General features: G+C 42.7%; 1 long non-coding RNA gene across 1 annotated transcript; it reads left to right on the top strand.

Annotated features, from left to right (window-relative positions):
- The first annotated feature begins 1,208 nt into the window (after positions 1 to 1,208).
- Positions 1,209 to 4,507, top strand: LOC114068495. The gene is made up of 2 exons (XR_003573610.1): positions 1,209 to 1,335; positions 1,428 to 4,507. It is a non-coding gene; the product is annotated as an uncharacterized LOC114068495 (long non-coding RNA).
- The last annotated feature ends 3,927 nt before the right edge of the window (positions 4,508 to 8,434 follow it).

The following is an 8,434-nucleotide window of genomic DNA, read 5'->3' as shown; positions in this document are numbered from 1 at the left end:
TATGTGACCTCAGAGACTGCAGTGGGATCCTGTGCAAAGCCACTGTGCAGATTCACGGCAGCTCTCTCCCTGCATTTCCCTGACACCGAGTACAGTTTCAGTGTAAAGAGCCAGGGAGTGCAGCGTCACGAGGTGGTGCCCGGCTTTTGCAAACAAAGGGGATGGAAGACTCTGTGCCACCTGCTCTGTCACTTGAACAAATGTTAGGCATAAAACAAGCTACAAACCGCTAACTGGGTTTTTTTTGGATGATAACTTTGTGAGCAGCAGTTCCGTCGATCATCAAGGTCAGCTTTTTTGCTTTTGTTTCTTGAGCGAACCAGTCCCTCGGTTCCATGCTCCTGTAGGTTAAACAAGATGGTAAAGAAGCCAAGATGTTAACTGCTTGGTGCCCTGACAGTAAAAACAGTGTTGCAGAGCTGCACGCTCTTATTCAGGGGCTGCCAGGGGTGTCCAGATGTTTCTGCATGTTAAACAGTGTGGCACAACACCTCTGCAGGAATTGGCAGGCAAGAATGTTTGCTTCTTGACTTGGACTGAAAGCTTTTGAGTCGGCAATATCAGGAAAACATTGACACGGTCTGCAAACCAGAGAGAGCCCTGTTGTGTCCATACATGAGGAAAAAAACCTTCTGCTAATTTTTTCCTGATTGTTTTGTGGGACAGTGCATTTACTAAAATTACCAGTTAAGGAAACCGTAAATGCCTCTGTGTTTCTTGCTGCAGTCGCTTGTTGAGTGTGGGGCTGAGTGGGAAAAGGAGTGGTCTTGGCAAACAGCTTATTAGCCTAAAATAAATTATTCAGAACACAAGTTTGGATACAGATTGCAGGGAATGATAATGGAGATGGTTTTCTGAGTCTGTTCATGTTAGGGAGACATGGAGTATGCTTTTCAGGAATTCACTTAAGTGGAATCAGTTTTGAATAACGCAGCCTGGAAGTAATATTGCTGCCATCCAGCTAGTGTCTGTGGAACAGCATTCTACTGCCTCCTGAAGCATTGGCATTGAAGATGGATAGATATGGAGATATTTTTTGGGGGGGCTTTTTCTTTTTTTTTTTTTTTTTTTAAGGGAAATTTTTTTCTAACCAGTGAAGAAGGGCATGTTTCGGTTGAGATTTTTTCCCCCCGAGTGAAATAGTGGACCACATCAGCATCCGATTTGGGTGCGTCATGTGGTTTCTCATGTGATGCTGGTCTCACTGCGCTTTGGAGAGTGAGCCTTTGTGACTCCGCACTCTTGGACAGTAGCATCCAGCAACACAGGAGACTTTAGCAGGGGAGAGGAAAAGACACAGCCTCCCAGAAAGCCCCAAACCCCAGAAAAAATAAAGTTACGCTAATTTATTACAGTTATTGTTTCTTCTTAACTATTTTGGCTTTAATTTTTAATTCTGGGTCTTCCCTTTTCTCCGTTTCCTGCAGGCATAAAGCTGCACCGTTCGGAAGAAGCAAGACTGTCTTTCCTTACAGCTACGATGCTGCACCGCTTTCGACACAGCCTGCTTTTCCTCGCGTTTACCTGGGCGGCTGCTGCTCTTTCTGCTGCTGCTGGGGCTGCTGCAGTCTTGTTTCCTGTGCTTCACCCTGGCTTGGCTGACTCGAAACTCTCCCATCTGCACATTGCTAAGGAAGAAGAACGATGGAGCCGCGGTTTTTTTTGTTGGCTCTGGAAGCAAAGGGTTGCGATACGTGACGATTTTGGGGTTTTCTTTGGTGGGGGGGAGGGAGGAGAAAAGAAGGGTGTTAATCTAGAATGGGGTGGGTGAAAGCTTAAAGAAATATTATGTAAAGTAATCCAGTGCTCGACAAGGGCATCAGCAACAAGAATCCAGCCTCTGCTGCTCCAGAGGATTAACATGAGGAAGCCACACTGCTGAAGTCAGGTTTCACCTCAGTGTTGTGCTGGAGATGGATAAATAAGGTATCGGTTGCACCTGCCTGTTAAGGCAAAGCCAAGGGAGAAGGAGAGAGCGAGCAAATGCAAATGCAGAGGAAGAAGAAACGCTACGTGCCGTTTGTCTGATACTGTGGATTCTCGCTGCAGAGAGGATGGCTTGATTAACAAAGCAGTGTATGGAGCGAGGGACTGTAAATCGTAGCTTGAGCACTTCTGGTGCTGTCAAGGAGTGAACTGATGAGTTAGGTGGCTGCAGGAATATCCCCAGGGAAAACAGCAGCCACTCACTCTGTGTGTATCTGTGTATGCATGTGCTTTTGTGTGCGTGTGAACATGTATGGAAATGAAAGCAAGACATATCTAACCAATTTACAGAGCATGTTTGTCACTTTGCTGGGTCAGACCTGATTGCAGCTTGTATTTTCAGCTACAGCTCTACACCCATTTCCTGACTGAGGTGGCACTTTGTGAAAACAGATGGTAGGCAGTATTCTTTTAAGAAATATGAAAGCAGATCCTTTCTGCTTAACACCTTAAAGCATTGAATCTTCTGCACTGTGCCGAGAGAAACCGTGGGGTTTCATTTTCTCCATCTTAAAATCTCTATAAACACAGCTGTATTCAGTATGGTGAAAAAATTCTATACTGTAAATAGAAATGTGATCAATCTAATCAAAATAAATGCATCCCAGATGACTTCTAGACCAGCTGGCTACCACAGTCATCAGATGACTAAATCCTCAACTGAGCATTTGTATTCAGTGTTGTATTTGCATCTTTTTCTTGGTTTTTTTTTTTTAGATTTTCAAAATCAGCTCTAATTGAAAAGGATTCTTTACATACTGAGAAAAGGCAATGCTTGTATTTGGCAATCAATTTCTGTGAGATGTACCTGGGTGTATTTTTTACTGCCGAACCTGCATGGGGAAGACCATGTTTTTAGGGACAGGTAGACCTGTCACAGTACAGGCATATTTCATTCTGTAGGCAGCTCGGCTTGGTCATATCTGAACAATGCAGAAAGAGGGGAAACAAGTGCTGCAGTCAGCTAGCAAGTCTTGGCATGGTTTCCAGCAGCTGCATACCGAGAAGGACGTTTTTTTTTTCCCTTTCCTTTTTTTCCCTTTCATACAAAGCCATGGACCATAATGTCAACGTAAAATGTGTACGAGGGGATTTCCCAATAGTCATGGTGAGCTACCCTGTAAGATGCCTGTCTGGTCCTTCCACTATTTGTTCCCCAGCCTACAAAGGCAGCCCTCTGTGTTGGATTATATTTAGCCAGCTGTTGGATAACATTCTTGTGCTGGGGGCAAAGGAGTCTTATTACTCCCAAACTGTAGTTTTCTGTTTGCTTAAAGAAAAAAACTTTGGCAATGCAGCAGGCTCTGCAAAGGAGTTTATGCCACTGCCTATACCTTTCTGAAACTGTCGTGTTCTTCTAACTCGGGCAGCTTAAAGCAAGAAAGGAGGGAGGAGGAGAGGCTCTTAACTCACGGCTTCAAAGCTGCAGAGACGAGCGAAATGTCAGCAGCTTGTAATTAGGAGCCCACGGTTACGTCAGTGACTGTATCTCTCCAAGAATAGCTATGTGATGTGTGCCACAAAGCAAAAGAAGACTCTCAAAACCTGGTTAACAAGCCTGGTTCAAACAAGAAAGAGCAAAATGGATTAATGAATCTGCTGTGTTCCTAAAATCAGATGTGGATGGATTACATGCACAAGGCTCGCTGAATTCTGCAGCAGTGAAGACTGAATTATCAGTTTGTCAGAGGGCAAGACATTCACAGAAAGTGCAAATCTTTCAGAAAAAAATGCAGATGAACAATCTGTCCTTGAGAATGTCTTTCCTAGCTCTGTCCTGTACAGGCAGCTGCATGACATGGAGGCATGCTCTGAGGGAAGAGACCAGCAAGCTACTCACAAAGGTGTTTAAAAGAAGGGTATAATTAAACATAAAGCAAGCTTGATGAAATTCTGTTCTGGCATTACAGATTTGATACCAAAATACCACCCCAGAGAAGACCGGCTGGGCTCTGGAGTGGTTTATATTGAGGTTTTTCTGGTTAAGAGCAAGGGGGGAGGGACAGGGCTTCGTGCAGCATCTTGCAGCCATGCAGAAATCCCCAGGGCTGTGGGAAGTAGGAGGGATGGGCGCAGCTATGAGCTCTTAAAGACACATGCCCATATCCCACCCAGGGGCTCTCTGACCTCTGCGATTATTTTTAGGTCCGTGAAGGCAACTGGGCAGCGCTTTAGCAGCGAGATTGCAGGGGGTGCTTAATCTGCTGCGACTGTGTCATGGCTGGAATATGTTTGCTGGGCTTTCATCAATACCCCTCCACCACATCCAGTGTGCATGTCTCTCGGTTTTCCCGACGCCCAATTGCTGGAAGTCTGGTGTGGTTCCCTGCTCCCAGCAGAAGTCACTTGCAGTTAAGCTCTGTTGTAGTCGCTCTTTAATTTACCAGGATAGGCAGATTGTCTTATGCAAACAGTGGGGTGGGTGGTTTTTGGTTTTAGTGGTTTTATTTTTTTTTTTGGACTGTGAACAGAAATTTGTAGGAGGAGGTGACTCTGTATATTAAACCAATAGCTCTTTGAATTGTGTGTAGTATATTTTAAATATACTCACTTTAATTAATAGAAGGTTACAAAAGCTGGCATTGTCTGGGGCTGTTTAATTTACATCTTAGGTTTAGTCAATGAGCATAACCTGCCTGATTAGAATAGTGTATTCTGTGCAGCCAACAGGGTGGAAGGCATTATTTTGTTTGTGTTAGTTCAAACAGCTGGTCATTAATGCAGGCCCCATCTCCAGAGTGAAGTGCTAGTGGACATGAATGGCTGCCTGATTAATGCTGCCCCTCGATGGGTCCTTCATCCAGCAGCGATGCTCGTAGCAGAATAATGCAGTGAGATTTGATTGCGGTCTAACAGGGTAGTATGTCATTGTGTCACCAAGTGATCGAGGTTATTATGGGGCAGGGCAGACAGACGGGACAGTGGGGTTACTAGACCGTGGCATTTTTAGAAATGCAGGGCTGACCTACTTAGAGTTATTCTTGCTGGCTGGCAGCTGCCTGGTGCGGGGCTCCCCCGGATAGGCTGCGGCTGTTGCTAGGGGGAATTAGCATGAATTTTTCCACATACAGACTCAGTGATTGAATGATAAAAGCTGACTGGAATTAAAGAGATTCGGTTTAGTATTATGCAGATTTATCTCCTCATTTTTTTTTCTCTCTGTCAAATGCATAAAAAGGGGCAGAAAGCAGTTTGTTTCCATTTATTTTTGACCTATTTTTTTTTCCAGGGGAGGGCAGAAGTGCTGTGAATTTTTGATCATAAATTAATATTTGGGCCATTGAAATGATATGATAGTGGGCATACATCTTTAATGTATGGAAGGTTCAAATGCTGTCTCTCTGGAAGGGGATGAAATGAATATATTTTGTGTTCTGGTAAGACTGCTGCCTCTTTCTATTTGAAGCTGTGTCAGATTCCCTCATCTGGAAAGGGGAAACATGTACCCGGTTTTATTGCATAACATTACACTTGGCTATTTTTAGCTATCTGTACTTAAAAAAAAATTAGTCCTGTTTACGGTAGTGGATGAAATTAATCCCTGGGCTATGCCTCATGTATGTGGAGACAGATGCCCAGGGTAGCCATGGTGTTGTGGGTCATGTTCATCTGAAAAGGTGTTTACATGCTGCAGGCTTATCAGCACTGCATACCTAGCAGAGTGCTGATGCCTGGCATGTAATTACATCAGTAAGAGAATGTCTTCTGGATTTCTGAGTTTTTTTCAGGCTTTGGTTTGAAATTGGATTCTCTAGATGGCCTTCCTTTATTTATCTACATCTGCCTGAAAGAGTGTTATCTTTTCAGAGAATTCTGTGCTCCCTCAGGAAGCAAATAAAAACAATACTCAGTGAAGAATCCTTTGATGTAATTATGAATATTTCCTTTGTTATTATCACTAATTATAGAAGATCTTTGTTTAAATTGCTATTCCCCTCTGTATGATCTTTTGCCATACAAAGAAGTTCTAATTTAGTGCTTATAATTTTAAGTTAAATTTTCATGGCAACACATCCTGACATCACACTCAAGGAACTGGGAATTTTCAAGATGAGAGACAGTGGGGATGGGGGAGAAGGACCCACATGTCTTCGGAATTGCAAAATAAAAAATGTGACTCGGTGCTGAAAATTAGAGAACTCATTTTTGTCTGAAACAGTTTAATTTGAAATATTTAGATGAATGAGGTACCTTTTAGAGAGGTGTGAGCAGCCTGCATGTCTGTCTGGACAGCCAGCACCCTCCCTGGAACCAGTGCTCTCCTGCTTTGGCCCCTGGAGTTCCTTGGGAAAAAATGAAGAGGAAGAAACTGGAAATGGAGACATGAATTTTGCGACTGTGGCAAAGCATTCAGTTCCTACAGAGTTGAATTTCCAACGACTCTTTCCTGGCACTGATTCATTGCTGAAACTCATGTTACTTCCTTCTCTGCTCCTTCCTGATGGTCTCGTGGAGTGACAGATTTTTAGAGGAGTGAAAGTGAAGAAGGGCACTATTTGATGCCCAGTAACTGTGTTTGCCTTACTTGTCCCTGGAGGTGACTCCAGAAAGTTTTGGGTCCACTTCCCTCAGTAATATTTCCTTGATCAAAGTCTGATCTCCTGCTCCACTGTCCTGCAAGATGTTGCAGGATGCTAGGCAACAGACCTTTGCCTGCAATTGTCTGTTGAGGTTCTTGCCCTTGTTGGTTGTAGCCAGTTGCAGTTTCATCCAATTCACCTGGGATGTTAGCTGAATTGTGCTTCAGGAAATCAAAATAAGCCTGCAATACTATATTAAAGCAGAAATTCATTTTCTAGTAAAAAATATTTGAGCTAATCTTATTTTGGTGTATTCATGCTAAGAGAGAGGGAGTCCAAAGAAAAACAACAAAGAAGATAGAGCATATACTCTGTGGAAAAGAGTTGTATGCTTGTTGGTTATTTGGGATTTCAACACAGTGAATGTTTATAACAAACATCAAATCAGACAGTTTAACAAACCATCAAGTGGCATATTAAATCTACAAAAATATAATGCACGAGCAATTGTATTCAACATTAAGTTACTTCTCTGAAAGTCCCTTTAATGAGAATTATTCCAAGTAAATGAATGTGTGAATGATCTGATCGTAATGCTTTGGGTAATTATAAGTAGCAGAAACATGGAGTTAATGAAACTAAACCAAAATCTGAGCTTTGTGTGTGTGTGTGTGTATAATGAATAAGAAACAGGACACCAGAGGAGTTAGAAATATATGTCTGTGTTGAAAATATTGTCAATTGTGCACATTCTTTTGAAAAAAAATAGTTAATCACTTTCTGATGATCTCCTCTGAGGTTTCTATTGTTGCTACAACTTACACCTCCTACCTTGAAGTTTCTTACCTACAAAAGATTGTGTTGTATTGTTCAACATTCTTGTACCATGACCTCTCCTGTGAGCTATGAAAGATCTATTATGCTGAGTTTCATGCTCTAGGGTGGCTAAATGAGTGCTGATTTACAGGGAGCATATGCAGGCAATAATTTTTATTTTTTTTTCTCGACAAAATACCCAGAATCCTGCCTCCATTTGCAGCTGTGAGGTGGCTGTGTTACTCGGTGTATTCCTAATTTCAAAGCCTTGGCAGGTCATGCATTTGTTGGGCATTTTGTGATTTTATTGAAACTTTATGTTTTTCTGAAAATGATCAGAGGATACAGGATATAGAGGGACCCATCTAGATTCATGGGAATGAAGGGATTACAGCCAGAAGGAGTGAGTTGACTCCCAGCCTTTACCTCCTGCCAGGGCCATCCAGATCAGTTATTCTGCAGCAGATGTGTTTTAGTTCCGATTTCAAACCAAAAGTACAAGGAATTGTATCATATTCCTTAAAAGACTGGCGGTTAGCACATTCCTTTTAGTGCGATGCAGTAGGGAATACAAATGTTTTACAAATTAAAATAATCCTGACAAGGTTTTTTTTCCTGTGATCCATTAACACGGAAACAAATTCTGTAACAATCCACCATCAGCCAGGAATAGCATTATGGGGGCTCCCACACTCACGCTTTTCCTGCATCCGTGCACGTGTGTGCCTGTGCACTCAGAAATGCTACGTACACGTGGCGTGTGAGCGTGTACGTAAGGCAGAAGCACAACTTACACAAATACAACACTGAGGCACATGTATAGTGTGTAATCACTTGTGTGTACCCAAACCTGTGCCTCTAGATAGATGACGGTGGTTTGTTGATGGTAAAAAGTGACTTGACGTAAAATTTATGCAGTCCTTGTGTGTCGCAGAGCCACTGTGTTAATGCTGTCAGCCAGTCACCACCAGCAACAAGAAGCATTCATGATAATGTGTCAAGGAAGGATAACAAAAAGGGTAGTGTGGTGGAAAGTAGGGTGTACCCAGAGAGGTGGGTTTCATAGCCTCTTGAGCCTCTTTTGTAGTCAATAGCAGCGTAACATGAAATGA

This window comes from Empidonax traillii, unplaced genomic scaffold (assembly GCF_003031625.1).
Source record: "Empidonax traillii isolate 1590-97213 ecotype Southwest subspecies unplaced genomic scaffold, ASM303162v1 scaffold1070:size191954, whole genome shotgun sequence".
In the NCBI taxonomy this organism is placed as follows: domain Eukaryota; kingdom Metazoa; phylum Chordata; class Aves; order Passeriformes; family Tyrannidae; genus Empidonax; species Empidonax traillii.
This window is presented reverse-complemented; position numbering and strand designations above follow the sequence as displayed.